The sequence below is a fragment of the Bufo bufo genome, chromosome 1 (assembly GCF_905171765.1).
Source record: "Bufo bufo chromosome 1, aBufBuf1.1, whole genome shotgun sequence".
Taxonomy (NCBI): Eukaryota; Metazoa; Chordata; class Amphibia; order Anura; family Bufonidae; genus Bufo; species Bufo bufo.
In genome coordinates, this window is record NC_053389.1 from 685,085,499 (window position 1) to 685,100,982 (window position 15,484).

Here is a 15,484-nt window from a genome sequence, read left to right on the forward strand (position 1 = left end):
AGCAAAAGGAGGTGTACAGTCACCCATCAATTTTCCCAAAAAAAGCCTGTTTCACATAACACATTTCACCACTACGTAATTCGTCCTATACCACAAAATGAGGTGTACATTCACCCATACATTTTCCAAAAAAGAGCCAGTGTCACATAAAGAATTTCACCATTTAGTAATTTGGTCCATACCGCAAAAGGAGGTGTACATTCCCTGATACATTTTCCAAAAAAAGCAAGTGTCACATAAAGAATTTCACCACTAAGTAAGTCGTTCCAAACTGCAAAAGAAGGTGTACATTCACCCATAAATTTTCCGAAAAAGAGCCAGTGTCACATAAAATAAAGATAAGGTCAAAGCAGGACGGCGAATATATTTTTATTTCGCCTGTAATACATGGCAAACTGGGCTATAAAATATCTCACTGCACCGCTGAACGGCAATTAGGCCCACATTGTTTTCTATTTTTACACAAGAGGCTTTTCAACAGATAAGTGCAACGATGAACAGCGAATATATTTGTATTTCGCCAGCAATACACGGCAAGCTAGGCTGTAAAATATCTCACTGCACTGCTGAACAGCAATTAGGCCCACATTTTTTTATATTTTTACACAAAAGGTTTTTCAACAGATAAGTTCAACTAGGAAAGGTGAATATATTTGTATTTTGCCAGGAATACACAGCAAACTGGGCTGTAAAATATCTCACTGCACCTCTGAATGGCAATTAGGCCCAATTTTTTTTCTATTTTTACACAAAAGGCTTTTCAACAGATAAGTGCAACGATGAAAGGCGAATATATTTGTATTTCACCAGTAATACATGGCAAAATGGGCTGTAAAATATCTGACTACACCGCTGAATGGCAATTAGGCCTTAATTTTTTTGTATTTTTACACAAAAGGCTTTTAAACAGATAAGTGCAATGATGAAAGGCGACTATATTTGTATTTCGCCAGTAATACACGGCAAACTGGGCTGTAAAATATTTCACTGCACCGCTGGGCGGCAAATATATTTTTCCTATTTCCACTAATACACACAAAAAAGTACATTAAAACAGATAACTGCACCACTGAGCGGCAAAGATATTTTTCCTTTTTCCACTAATACACGCAAAAAAGGGCTTTAAAACAGATAACTGCACCACTGAACGGCAAATATATTTTACCTTTGCCACTAATACACGACAAAACGGGCTGTAATTTTCGCACTTCCCCACACAACGGCTAATAAGCCCTTTTTTCCCACTAATACAAGCCAAAAAATGCTTTAGAACATATAACTGCACTGCACTAGGGCAAATAAAATGTAGAAATATTGCCTTGTAATAAACCCTGTTAATGTCTGTATCAAACAGCACTTGCACCCTAAGACTTATTGCACACGAACGTGTGCGCTCCGTGGCCGTATTGTGGACCTGCAATATACAGGAACCGTTCCGTGTGCATTCTGTATCACGGATACGGACCCATTCACTTCAATGGGTCCAAAAATCCGGAGATGTGGAATGGTGCGGAATGGTGCGGAATGGAAGCACGGAACGGAACCCTATGGAAGCACTACGGAGTGCTTCTGTGGGGTATCGTCCCGTACTTCAGTTCCGCAAAAAGATAGAACATGTCCTATCTTTTTGCGGAACCGCCGGATCACGGACCCATTAAAGTGATCGGGTCTGCGATCTGCTGCGGCTGCCCTGCGGTGGGTGTTCGTGCATTGCGGCCCGCAATTTGCAAGCCGCAGCACAGCCACGGGGCACACACGTTCGTGTGCAAGAGGCCTAATAAGAACGGTTTGCTGGAATTACACAGAGCTATATAATGGCAATTTGAGAGCCCAGTCAGTGCTGCAAGGTCTAATAGGAATGTTCCTATTACCCAGGCTGTCACCTCCCCGAATGAACCCTGTTCATCAGAAATGCTGTGGATTGATTCCTCCCTATCCTTTCCCTGCACTTGTAAGTCTTTTTTTTTTAGCACAATGATGTTTTTTTCATCTCTCCCTGCACTAAGTACGCTGGTGAATGGCAGAATCTAAGATGGCTGCTGTGTTTATAGGGCTGTGACATCACAGGGCTGGCTGGCTGCTGATTGGCTGCATGCATGTCAGTATGGGTAATCCCGCTTCCCAGAGTTCTTTTAACCATGTCCTCACACGTACAGCAGCCATTTTAGGAATCAAATTCTTCCTGAAATACGTAACGAATTCCACTTCGTCAGCTTCGATTCGCTCATCTCTAATTATTATTATATATTTATTTTTTTTACAAGAAAATAGTGCTTTAGGCCTAAACTTTCTTTTTCACAAAGGATAACAGGAGAATATCACCCCACAATTTGCTAGCCATTTTCTCCTGAATACAGTAACACTCCAATTGTGGTCGTAAACTGTTATTTGGGGATACGTCAGGGATCAGAAGGGAAGGAGCAGCATCTGGTTTTTCTAACAGAATTTTCTGACATGGTTTTTAAGAGCAATAACTTTTTTATTTTTTGTTGACTGAGTTGTGTGAGGGCCTATTTTTTGCAGGACAAGCTGTAGTTTATATTGGCACCATTTTGTGGTAAATTTGGCTTTCTGATAGCTTTTTATCTAATTTTTTGGGAGATGAAGCCACAGAAAAAATACTTGTTTGGTGGCATTTTTCAAATTTATTTTTACACCTTTCACTTGATGGGGTAGATCATGTGACATTTTTAGAGATTTTAGAGATGTTCTTGTTATGAGGGCTTGTTTTTTTTGAGGGATGAGGTGTTGTTTTTATTGCTACCATTTTGGGGTACATATGACTTTTTGATTGGTTGATATCACATTTTATGTAAGGTGAGGTGACAAAAAAAGCTGTTTTGGCATTTTTTTTTTTTACGCCGTTCACATGATGGGGCAGATCATGTGATATTTTTATAGACCTGGTTGTTACGGATGCGGCGAAACCAAATATGTCTATTTTATTTTCTATTTTTAACACTTAAAATATTTAAATGACTTAATTGGGGAAAAATGTTTTTTTTACATGGGAAACTTTAAAAAAAAAAATTTATAACACATTTTATTATTTGTATTTTTAATTTTACATTTTGTGTCCCCAATATGGTTATACAAGACCCCTTGGGGACACTATACAGTGACGTACAGCCTCAGTGCAGGGCTGATCGAGATCTGTGGAAGACCTGGTAACTGCTGCAGTCTCCTGGCCCCAGCGGTCTCATGACCACTGGGCTGGGACAGGAAGCGGCATAGTACTTCCTGATCTGTATACACAGTGCTCGTTCAGCGAAGTGTATACATTGATCCAGAGGGTACGGACACCCAGGAATGGTCCCTGCCTTCTCTATGGGCTGCCCTGCTGTCACTGACAGTGGGCCCCCGTCACAGCATCTGCACATTTAGTGTGCAGCTGCAATATCTGAATGGATGTTGCAGAACGTCCATTCAGAGATAAACCCGACTTCCCCGGATGTTTATAGTCAATGGGCGGTCGGGAAGTGGTTAAAGACAGTGGTGGGATAGCTTGACTACAGAGCCCCCATACAACTTGGAAAAGTTGCACACACAGCCAGAGATATTTATCAAACATTCAAGAAAAATAGGAAAATCCAGCTCAAGAATGGTGGAATTTTTTTTAGCTTTATTGCGGCATAAAATCTTCGATATAAAACAGGAATAGTTCGGTTACGCGTTTCAGACCACAAACAAATATCGGTCCTTCCTCATGACACATCGAACTTCTAATGAAACCGCACCATATGAGCAGCTCACACAGCTGGCCATGCAATCAATCAATCACATGATCCTGCGGAGCAACACACACGGTGCAATCACATATGTCTGATCATTTTAAACATATACAAAGAGAATTAAAATTACAGATGCTGACAGACAAACCTGTACAGGAATGCAGTCAATACAAATATAAAGGAACAATGGCAAAACTATAGGTGCACTATATAAAGGTATATAATGATAAACATCTAGGCACAAAAAAGAAAGAAAAAAGACTCCCCTAATAGTGTAGGATTAAATCATGCCTTTTGTTAAAGGGTTTCTATCACTTCGTATGCCATAATTAGCTCTCAGACACTAGCGATCCGCTAGTGTCTGCTCTGGCCAACCATCCTAATATAAGAGCTTTTTGGGCAGCCGTTTTGCAAAAAAAATAACTTTTATAAATATGCTAATGAGCCTCTAGGTGCTATGTGGGCGTCATTAGCACCTAGAGGCTCCGTCTACCTTCATACACAGCCACCGCCCAGCGCGTCCCTCCAGCCCGCCCATCTCCTGATGAATGCGATCCTCCGTGTGACGCAACGGACGAATTCTCGCACATGCGCCGTGCGCGGCTGTATTCGGCGCATGCGCAGAGAATGTCTGACCGCTTCCCTGCTCAGACATCTCCACTGCGCCTGCGCCGATGACGTCATAGTGCTCCAAGGAACAGGCGCAGTGGAGATGTCTGAGCAGGGAAGCGGTCAGACATTCTCTGCGCATGCGCCGAATACAGCCGCGCACGGCGCATGTGCGAGAATTCGTCCGTTGCGTCACACGGAGGATCGCATTCATCAGGAGATGGGCGGGCTGGAGGGACGCGCTGGGCGGTGGCTGTGTATGAAGGTAGACGGAGCCTCTAGGTGCTAATGACGCCCACATAGCACTTAGAGGCTCATTAGCATATTTATAAAAGTTATTTTTTTAGCAAAACGGCTGCCCAAAAAGCTCTTATATTAGGATGGTTGGCCAGAGCAGACACTAGCGGATCGCTAGTGTCTGAGAGCTAATTATGGCATACGAAGTGATAGAAACCCTTTAAGACCTTGAGGTTGTCTTGAACCCAGCTGGAAAATCCAGTATGCCTCTCGATTCAATAATTTCCTCCTATGGTCGCCCCCTCTGGTGGGAAGGAAAACTCTCTCGATTCCTTGAACCACTAGATTGGAGGTGTCACCTGCATGCAAAATCGCAAAGTGTGTACTGACAGCAGACACGTTGCAGTATTTGTAGTGTGGAACATCTGAAATATGCTTGTAGTACACCCCACATATTGCAACTGACAAAGTTCGCACGTTATCATGTAAACCGCAAACTTTGTGTTGCAATTGAGATAAGACTGTATAGTGAATTCCTTACTGTTGGCAGTAGATTTAAACTTCTTTGTGGCTCTGGTATGATCGCAACAAATACATTTAGCATGTCCACATTTGTAGCTGCCCTTGTTATTGAGCCAGGTTTGTCTCTGCAAAAAATTTTCAGAGAACAAGCTGGGACTTAAAAAATTGCCCAGGGTTGGAGCCCTTCTTGCTACACACTTCACTCCCTCTGCGACAATGTCCATCCACTGATTATCGCATGACAATAAAGGAAGATATTTCTTAATGATTTTACATATGCGATCATATTCCAGGCTATATTGTGTCACAAAGGAGGTAAAACCGCGTCTGCGTTTTGATGTGGCATTTACCTGGGGCAATGGTTTTACTTCCGGAAAAACAAGGGAAACTCTATCCATGGCCGAAACTTCAGTGACAGAAGAGGCAACAGATTTATGAGAATAAGCCCTACTGGTTAACCTATCCGTAATATTCTTCGCTTCTCGTACGAATAAATGAGCCAATTGCGACGGGCTCGAATTAATTCGCCCTTGGGAATATTCCGTATTGTATGAAGTGGATGACACGAAGAGGCATGCAATATCGTTTTGCCTGCTAGTTCCTTTCTGTATGTGGTAGTGATAACTTCGGAAGTGGTGCAATCCCCCTCCAAGCACAAATCTAAAAAGCATATGCTGTGATGTTGGAGACTAAAAGAAATAAACTCCACACATGAATCAATGTAGTCGAGGAACAGTGGTATGGCCGCCACATCACCAGACCATACAAGAAGCAGGTCATCGATGTAGCGACCATACCACTGCACCAGACCACTGAATGGGTGGGTGTCCATGAGGAGAAAACACCCCTCCCACCATGCCATCAAACATTGTACAGCAGAAAAATGTTGTCAAAAAGTCACAAGTAAACGTTTGACACATACTCGCTTGTACAAAATGTGACTTTTTGTAGGCTTTGCTCCTTGATTGCTACTTTTCTAAAAAGTGGGCAGAACAGGGCAGGGAGTAGGTGGTGCAAGTCCGGACTTAGCCGACCTGACACATTATTACAATTATGCCAGGAAACTGATGTAGACTACACCAGCTCTCTTGCTGGCTAAGATATCAGTTCTGGCACACAGACCTGATGTGCCACAATTATTAAGAAGTGTGCTCTTCTTAATAATTTGTGGCAACTCTGACACCAGCAGGGGTTAGATTAAGACTGTCGTGTACAATGTTGTTCTTATTAATTGTCCCCCATTTAGGTCTTCCCCTGCACTTTTTGAATTTTGGATCACATAAAAAAATATGTTGTGCATTTTTCACATGCCAGTGTATTGGTCATTTATTGGTTAATACATCAGTGATATAAGAGGAATATGCCATAAAAATTATGTTTTTAATGAGAAATAGGTTTTAACACCCATGCTTATTTCTGAGGGTGGTTATGACAAAGTCAATGATTTTTTTTTAAAATCTATGCAATATTCTAGCTGTAGCACATGGTAGCTTAGTGCACCCTATTATATAACTCTAAAAATGACATTTCACAAGGCTACAATGTGATTTAAGGGTCTTTACTGCCCTCTACTGGTTTAATCTGTAAACACATCATTGTTAGATAATCATCCATGTAGTTAGGATTTCATGAAGCTTTTCTCATGATAAAATTCTTAATGTTATTTTTATGATGAATAAAAAAAATAGAAAGTTCACATTTTTTTTATATTTTATGCTATGCTGTGTAAAATTTGCGGGGAATATCAATGATAATAAATGTGAAATGCTATAGGGAAAAAATATACTTCAGTTTAGTAACCTCATTTTTTTTTACCAACAGATTTAAAAGAGAGGCCTTCCATTAAGCTGAGTTTGTCATTTGGTGTCACTCATTGTGACATCATAATGGAAGGCTGCAGGTAAACACTATGCATTAACTTATCAGATGCAGCCCCCAATGAGATGAAAAATGATTTCAGTCCTGCTAGATCTGTTTTCCATGTGTCCAAACCACATAACCCTCCAGTGAAATAATTTAATTAGGAGGGCTATAGACTGTAAAATGTGAGAAATTAGTGCCATTGATCTGAAAAAGGACTGTGATGTTTATTTACTCAAGAGTAATTGTCTTACCAAAGTTCCCGGCTTAGTCCATCATTCCTTCAACTTTTGTATGAATAAGGTGCTAGGACAAGTAGGAGTAATTTTAATTGGGTCTTCTGAAGCCAGGAATAGCCTTTCTTTGCCTGTCAGTCACTCTGGAAGACATAAGCTCTTGTCTCAATCAATAGCAGCAGTATATTCCCCTTTAATCCCGTGGTCTTTTTGTTCTGTTTAAATAAAGGGCTGTCTACCACATTTTCTCATCCTTCTTGTCACGGGCCCTTTCCCCACCCTACCATGATCTTTGATGACCCAACTGGTGGCTTTGAAATGTAAAGAATTTCTGAGCAGAATTCTAGCCAGTAGACTATAATTAAATGGTGTTGCCTGACCACGCTCCAGGTTGTAGTTTGGTAATTTCTTCTCCAAAGAAAGTCAATAGCAACACAATATAAGGTAAAGGGGTAATAGAAAGTAATACAAAAGATCAGTAACGGCCATAGTTCAACACATTTTCTTTACTGTTCTCAAACCAATAGAGTACATTATACTGTATAATGAACGACAAAAAGGGGGTTTGTTTCCATTGAAAACAGTCTTTGATCATGAGTAGAGAATAGACAGTCAGCAGATGGCCCATTAAATTATTTAAATAACTACAGTTTTGTTAGAGTTAAGATTTATACATTTATGGTGTTGTCCTTTAAATAAGAATTACATTTTTGTTCTATCATGCAAAACATAACAGGTTTTTAATTGGAATAATTAAGAAAAATATTCCTTTAAATATTTAATCCTACATACTTGTTATAGTATATTTTTTAGATGCTTTGAGAATGTCCAGTAATGTGCCCAGTGACGGTGGTCATACATGCATAGTTGACTTATCCAATTGGATTTTCTTGTAAATTAGTCACAGAGCTATTCTTGCTATTATTCAGATCAGCCCACTAGAAGAGGCATCTTCTGATCAGCACTCACCTCATGAGGTGGATGTTCTGAGAGGGAATGAAAAGAAGACTAGGGGTGCCACAACAAGTATGTCATGACACAGGAGCATTTTAAAATGATGACAAGTATGTTATATTTTGTGAGATCTAACAGAGTCAATTAATATGTAAAAGTGGGGAAATCGCCTTAGAGTAATTTTACGAATTATAAATTCAAAAGTGTTTTTTCTGGACCCAGCCACTGTAATTACTCAGAACACACTTGTAGGAGAAAGTTTGTAATATACCTACCATTCTCAAGTTGCGTGGGTCAGATTCCCATGAACCCGGTCACCTGAGGCTCCTCTTCTAAAAATCCAGCTTTCACCAATGTCATGTCCTTTACCAGGTTTCTGGCCAAGGCCATGGAGGGAACCTGACTTCCTCTGTGCATGGGGCCAGAACCATTTCTCTCCCTGGCACATGTGCAGATGAGGTGGATTCTGGAGCTTGCGCATACACCAAGGAGAGGAATAGTTCTGGCCACATCTATAGTGGAAGTGACGTCCATAGCTCTGGCCGGAAACTTGGCAAAGCACATGATGTTGGCATTAGATGGATTTTCAGATGAGAAGCTGCACTTTATTGGGTTCCTGAAAGGTCAATCCATATAACAGTAAGTGTATTGCAAACTTTCTCCTACAGGTCTGTTCCACCTACAGGTAGCTTTGTAGGACCCACTGGGTGCTGGAATTCCCCTTTAAGATATGCCTGACTGATGATTTTCTACTTTTTAATATACATACATATTCCTCTCAATTATAATTAGAAAGTTTTTCTGAAACCATTATTTAAGCAAAGAGATCATAGCAAGAATTGTACCGATTGCACACTAACAGTTGTAATTAGAAACAAAAGAATAATTTTTGCACATATCCAATTCATTTCCTATACCCTAAAAAATAAGATAACAATCGTAGATATAAAGAACATAGACCATTAAATGCCACCTCCCGTCCGCACGTTCACTAAAAACGTCCGGGAGGTGGTTCTATATATCTCAATAGACGTTCTGGAATGTCCATTCAGAGATCGCAGCTGCACGCTAATCGTCAGTGACAGCAGGGCAACCCTTAGAGAAGGCAGGGACAGTTGCCAGGTGTCCATGCCTTCTAGATCGCTGTATAAACAGTGCTCACCGAGCGCTGTGTATACAGAGCAGGAAGCACTATACGGTTCCTGTTCCGGCCCGGCAGTCATGTGACCGCCGGGGCCGGGAGAGTGCAGGAGCTGTCGGGTCTTTCACAGACCTCGATCAGTCCTGCACTGAGGCTGTACAGCCTCTCTGGGGGTGTAATTCCCCTGTAACTGGGGCTATTATGTCAGCCCCAGTTACAGGAGAAATTAATAGTGGGAAAAAAGTGAAGTGAAGTTAAATGTCCCCCAGAGGTCTTGTATGACCTTATGGGGGACGAAAAGTGTAAAATAAAACTAATAAAAATGAAGTGTTAAAATAAAAAAATTAAAAAATGTTTCACATGTAAAAAAAAAAAATTCCCCAAGTAAGGAATAAAAAAAAAAAATTAAAAAGGAAAAATTAAAAATAAAATAGACATATTTTGTATTGCCACGTCCGTGACGGTCGGCTCTATAAATATATCACATGATCCACCCAGTCTGATAAACACCATAAAAAATTAAATAAAAACTGTGTCAAAAAAAGCCATTTTTGTCACCTTACATCACAAAAAGTGCAACACCGAGTGATCAAAAAGGCGTATGTCGCACAAAATGGCACCAATACAACCATCACCTCATCCCGCAAATAATGAGCCCCTACATAGGAAAATCATTTCAAAAATAAAAAAATATAGCTTTCAGAACATGGACACATTAAAACATTTTTTTTGTTTCAAAAATGCTATTATTGTGTAAAACTTAAATAAATAAGAAAAAGTATACATATTAGGTATCGCCACGTCCGTAACAATCTGCTCTATAAAAATGTCACTTGACTGATCCCCTCAGATGAAAACTGTAAACATAAATAAATAAAAACTGTGCTAAAACAACCAACCTTGCCCCATAAAGTGTTATAATGAATGATCAAAAAAACATAAGTCCCCAAAAATAGTACCAATAAAACTAACACCTTATCCCCTAGTTTCCTAAATGGGGTCACTTTTTGGGAGTTTCTACTGTAAGGGTGCATCAGGGGGGCTTCAAATGGGACATGACATCTAAAAACCAGTTCAGCAAAATCTGCCTTCCAAAAACCATGTGGTGCTCCTTTTATTCTGCGCCCTACCCTGTGCCCATACAGCAGTTTATGACCACATGTGGGGTGTTTCTGTAAACCGCAGAATCTGGGTAATAAATATTGAGTTTTGTTTGGCTGTTAACCCTCGATGTGTTCAAGAAAAAATTGGATTAAAATGGAAAATCTGCTAAAAAAGTGAAATTTAAAAATTTGATCTCCATTTTCCTTTAATTCTTGTAGAATGGCTAAAGGGTTAACAAAGTTTGTAAAATCAGTTTTAAGTAACTTGAGGGGTGTAGTTTCTACAATGGGGTCATTTATGGGGGTATCCACTATGTAAACCCCACAAAGTGACTTCAGACCTGAACTGGTCCTTAAAAAGTGGGTTGGATTGCTTCTAAACTTCTAAGCATTCTAACGTCCTAAAAAAATAAAATGACATTTCCAAAATGATGCCAACATAAAGAAGACCTATGGGGAATGTTAAGTAATAAATATTTTATGAGGTATCACTTTCTGTTTTGAAAGCAGAGAAATGGAAATTTAGAAAATTGCGAATTTTTCCACATTTTTGTTAAATTTGGGATTTTTTCATAAATAAAGGTGAAATATATTGACTCAAATTTATGATTATCATGAAGTACAATGTGTCACGAGAAAACAATCTCTGAATGGCTTGGAGAAGTAAAAGCGTTCCAAAGTTATTACCACATAAAGTGAGATATTTCAGATTTGCAAAATTAGGCCTGGTCAGGAAGGGGGCAAATAGCCCGGATGTGAAGTGGTTAACAAACAGAAGTTAATTAAAATTATTGGGGTAATTTATCAAACTGGTGTAAAGTAGAGCTGGCTTAGTTACCGATAGCAACTAATCAGATTCCACCTTTCATTTTGAAATGAATATATGCCTAAATATGTATGTACCTCTACATACAAAACAGCTGCAGACAGATTGGTCACTGTCACAAGTCTTTTACCTTGGAGATATTTGCAATTAAAGAAATGAAATTGGAATTACATAGTGAGAGCAACTATAGATGGGTAGAATTTTTACAGGTGCTTAAATGTGGGGCAGTAGCAGTTCCTAAGTACTACAACAGAACTATTAAGGCTGTAGCATTTCTTCTTTATAACAGGTGCGGTAATATTTTTTATACTATTAAAAAAAATATGTTTTAAAGAAATTTTTCTTTACTTACCAAACACATTCTGAAATTAGTACCACACCACGAAAACCTGTAAAAGAAAAAGAGATAACAGCGTAGGAGATTTAAAGGAAGAGAATCACATGGAGAATACAGAGTACAGATAGTAGATATGGGTGTGGAGCCTATCATTTGAAAGAGTAAGAGATCATTTACACGTCTATTACCGAGCTCATCAATGGGGCCATATATTGAAAGTTGTCTGTCAGCAGTTCACTGGCAGCATTACATAGTTGAGGTTTAAAGTAGTTAAAGGGCTTTTCCGGGCTTTTACTATTGATGACCGATCCTCAGGATAGGTCATCAATATCAGCTGTCTATGGCAAAGACCATAGACAGCAGCAGCGTTCAGAAAGAGAGAAGGGAGACGGCACATGCGCACTGCGCACAATGTCTCCTCATACAATTGATCGACGGAGGTGCCGGGTATCAGTCCCCCGCCAATCTGATATTGATGACCTATCCTGAGGATAGGTCATCAATAGTAAAAGCCCGGACAACGTCTTTAAAGCATACCTAGGTGGATGGTCATACTAGCTGCATGAAGGACAAAATCCACCTCATCCAACTCTGTACGGTGACTGTAAAACGTTTCCTGGACTAGATTCCATTGTGTACAACTTATCTTTCAAATGTTGCCATAATTATTAAGTAATAAAGTAGGCAGTCCATATTTTGTGGAGCTGCAAGAAAGGTAATGAATACTAGAAAGAAGCAATGGAAGGTATTAGCAAGAAACTGGGGATATTTTCTTTTTCACCAGCATTAGTAATCCTGGGAGATGATTAATCTATTGTAATCTCATCCAAACCAAGGGGAAGGTTACGGTATGTAAAGCTATCACCAAGAAGTCCGGATATCCAAGGCATAGTTATGTTGATTTGTTGGAATCAGATGTATCGCTATAAGTTGAATAACTAAGAAAAATATTAAAGAACATGAGATTCTTTCTTTCTTTTTCCCCCCTCTTTTTATAGTTGATCCAGACCAGAAGGAACATGGTGGGATGAAGGGGGGGGGGGGGGGGGGGGGGAATTATAATCTTAAAATATGTTAGGATTATATTGGTATTGTGTGTTTTTTGCTACTAATGACAAAATCATCACAATCTTTTCAGACTGTGCCTGGAAAAGAGTCACAGCCACCTGAGAAGTCATGGTTATTCATAAATTCCTGCTCTCCCTGTCAGCCTTCTACCTAGTTTTCTCCCTTTCTCTCTAGGAGAGAACTGCCAATTAGAAATGGCCTTGCGGTTCGCCCGGCGGTCATTTCGCCGTGAACTTTGCTCGTTCGTGATTTGCCGAACATGCGAACATATGGCGATATTCGCACGTGCCATATTTTTTTGCATAGCGCCGAACTTTGACCCATGACACATCCATCAGGTGGGACAGGACAGCCAATTGAGACGTTTCAGCACATGGACACACCCCCAACCCTATAACAGAACCCGATCTGACAGCCATTTTACATTATGTGTTTTACCAGTGTAGGGAGAGGTTGAATTTTGGAGCAGGGACAGTTAGGGACACCAAACGCTAGCTAATAGGGCCACAAAAGTCCTTTTAAGGACTGGTATAGGTGTGCTATCGATAGGTGTGATATCGAGGGGTGTGATATACTTATACTTTCTAACATAGCATCTATATTATAGTGTATTTGTATTGTGCAGCAGTTGTGTGCGGTTCTGCAGCGATACCGCATCTAGATAGAGAGACAAATGGTATTGGAGTAACTAATTGCAACTGGTGTGATATACCTGTTGCCCAAAAACAAATTGCTTGAGGACTGCAATATATCTTCTTCTATAAAATCCTGATTGAGAGGTGCTATATACTAGTTTCCACCAAATACTGATTGAGGGGTGCCATATACCTTCTTCCACCAAATACGGATTGAGAGCTGCGATACACCTGCTTCTACAAAATACTGATTGAGGGGTGTCATATACCTGTTTCTGCCGAATACTGATTAAGGGGTGCTATATACCTGTTTCTGCCAAATTCTGATTGAGGAGTGACATATACCTTCTTCCACCAAATACTGATTGAGGGGTGCTATTGCTATATACCTACTTCCACGAATACTGATTGAGGGGTGCCATATACCTATTTCCGCCAAATACTGATTGATGGGTGCTATATACCTGTTTCCGCCAAATACTGATTGAGGGGTGCCTTATACCTTCTTCCAAAAAATACTGATTGAGGGGTGCTATTGCTATAAACCTTCTTCCACCAAATACTGATTGAGGGCTGCAATACACCTGCTTCCACAAAATACTGATTGAGGGGTGCCATATACCTGTTTCCGCCAAATACTGATTGAAGGGTGCTATATACCTGTTTACGCCAAATACTGAGTGATGGGTGCCATATACCTTCTTCCACAAATTACTGATTGAGGGGTGCTATTGCTATAAACCTTCTTCCACCAAATACTGATTGAGGGGTGCTATTGCTATAAACCTTCTTCCACCAAATACTGATTGAGGGCTGCAATACACCTGCTTCCACAAAATACTGATTGAGGGGTGCCATATACCTGTTTCCGCCAAATACTGATTGAGGGGTGCCATATACCTGTTTACGCCAAATACTGATTGAGGGGTGCCATATACCTTCTTCCACTAAATATTTATTGAGGGGAGCTATTACTATATACCTTCTTCCACCAAATACTGATTGAGGGGTGCTATATACCTGTTTCCACCAAATACTGATTGAGGGGTGCTATATACCTTCTTTCACAAAATACTGATTGAGGAGTGCTATTGCTATATACCTTCTTCCACCAAATACTGATTGAGGGCTGCGATAAACCTGCTTTCACAAAATACTGATTGAGAAGTGCCATATACCTGTTTCCACCAAGTACTGATTGAGGGGTGCCATATACCTTCTTCCACAAAACAATGATTGAGGGGTGCTATTGCTAGATACCTTCTTCCACCAAATACTAATTGAGGGCTGCGATACACCTGCTTCCACAAAATACTAATTGAGGGGTGCCATATAACTGTTTCCACCAAATACTGATTGAGGGGTGCTATATACCTGTTTCCGCCAAATACTGATTGAGGGCTGCGATATACCTTCTTCCACAAATACTGCACTTCTCTACAGACTTAGGCAGAGGGTTATTTAGAAAATGACAGGCAGAGAAAAAGGCAGACAGTTCCGCAGGGATGGTAGGGGTCGGGCAGGTGCAAAAGGCCAGGAGCCTAAGTGGGAAGTTGGGGAAGGCGCGTGCGATAACTTTAAAGGGCGCACCAGAGTTGGTTGAGTGGCTCACTCAGCCTTCCGCTTCTGCACCCACCTCACTCTCTGCTGTGTGCACTCCCCAAAGACACCACCACCACCACCATAGCCCCTCCACTCGAGTCAAAGGAATTATTTTCCCATCCATTCCCAGACCTTACCGATGTGCAGCCACATTCTTGGCATCGGATGAGGAAGAGAAGGTAGCAACGGCCGCCACCCAGCGGTCTGACGACAGTACCAAGATCAGCCCAAGGAGGGTGGTCCCTGCTGTTGCTGCCTACCCTGAGATATCTAATGTCAGTGGTGGTGAAGGTGATGATGATGACATGTCTGGACGTCACGTGGGTGCCCACAAGAGAGGAAGAGGAGAGGAGTTCAGAGGGAGAGATGGAGCAGCAGGGAGGAGAAGGAGGAGAATCAGGCAGAACTCGCAGTGCACAGGAGGCAAAAAGCAGACTGCAAATGTATCTGGAGCAAGCCATCAACCATGAACGGTCACATGGGGCGCTCCCAGGACGCCGGCACATGGCTCCGCAGTGTTGGCTTTTTTTTACAGTGTCAGCTGCTGACAATAGTGTTGCCATCTGCAGCCTGTGCTGTCAACGCATAAGTCGCGGTAAGCCCAGCGCTCACCTAGGGACGAC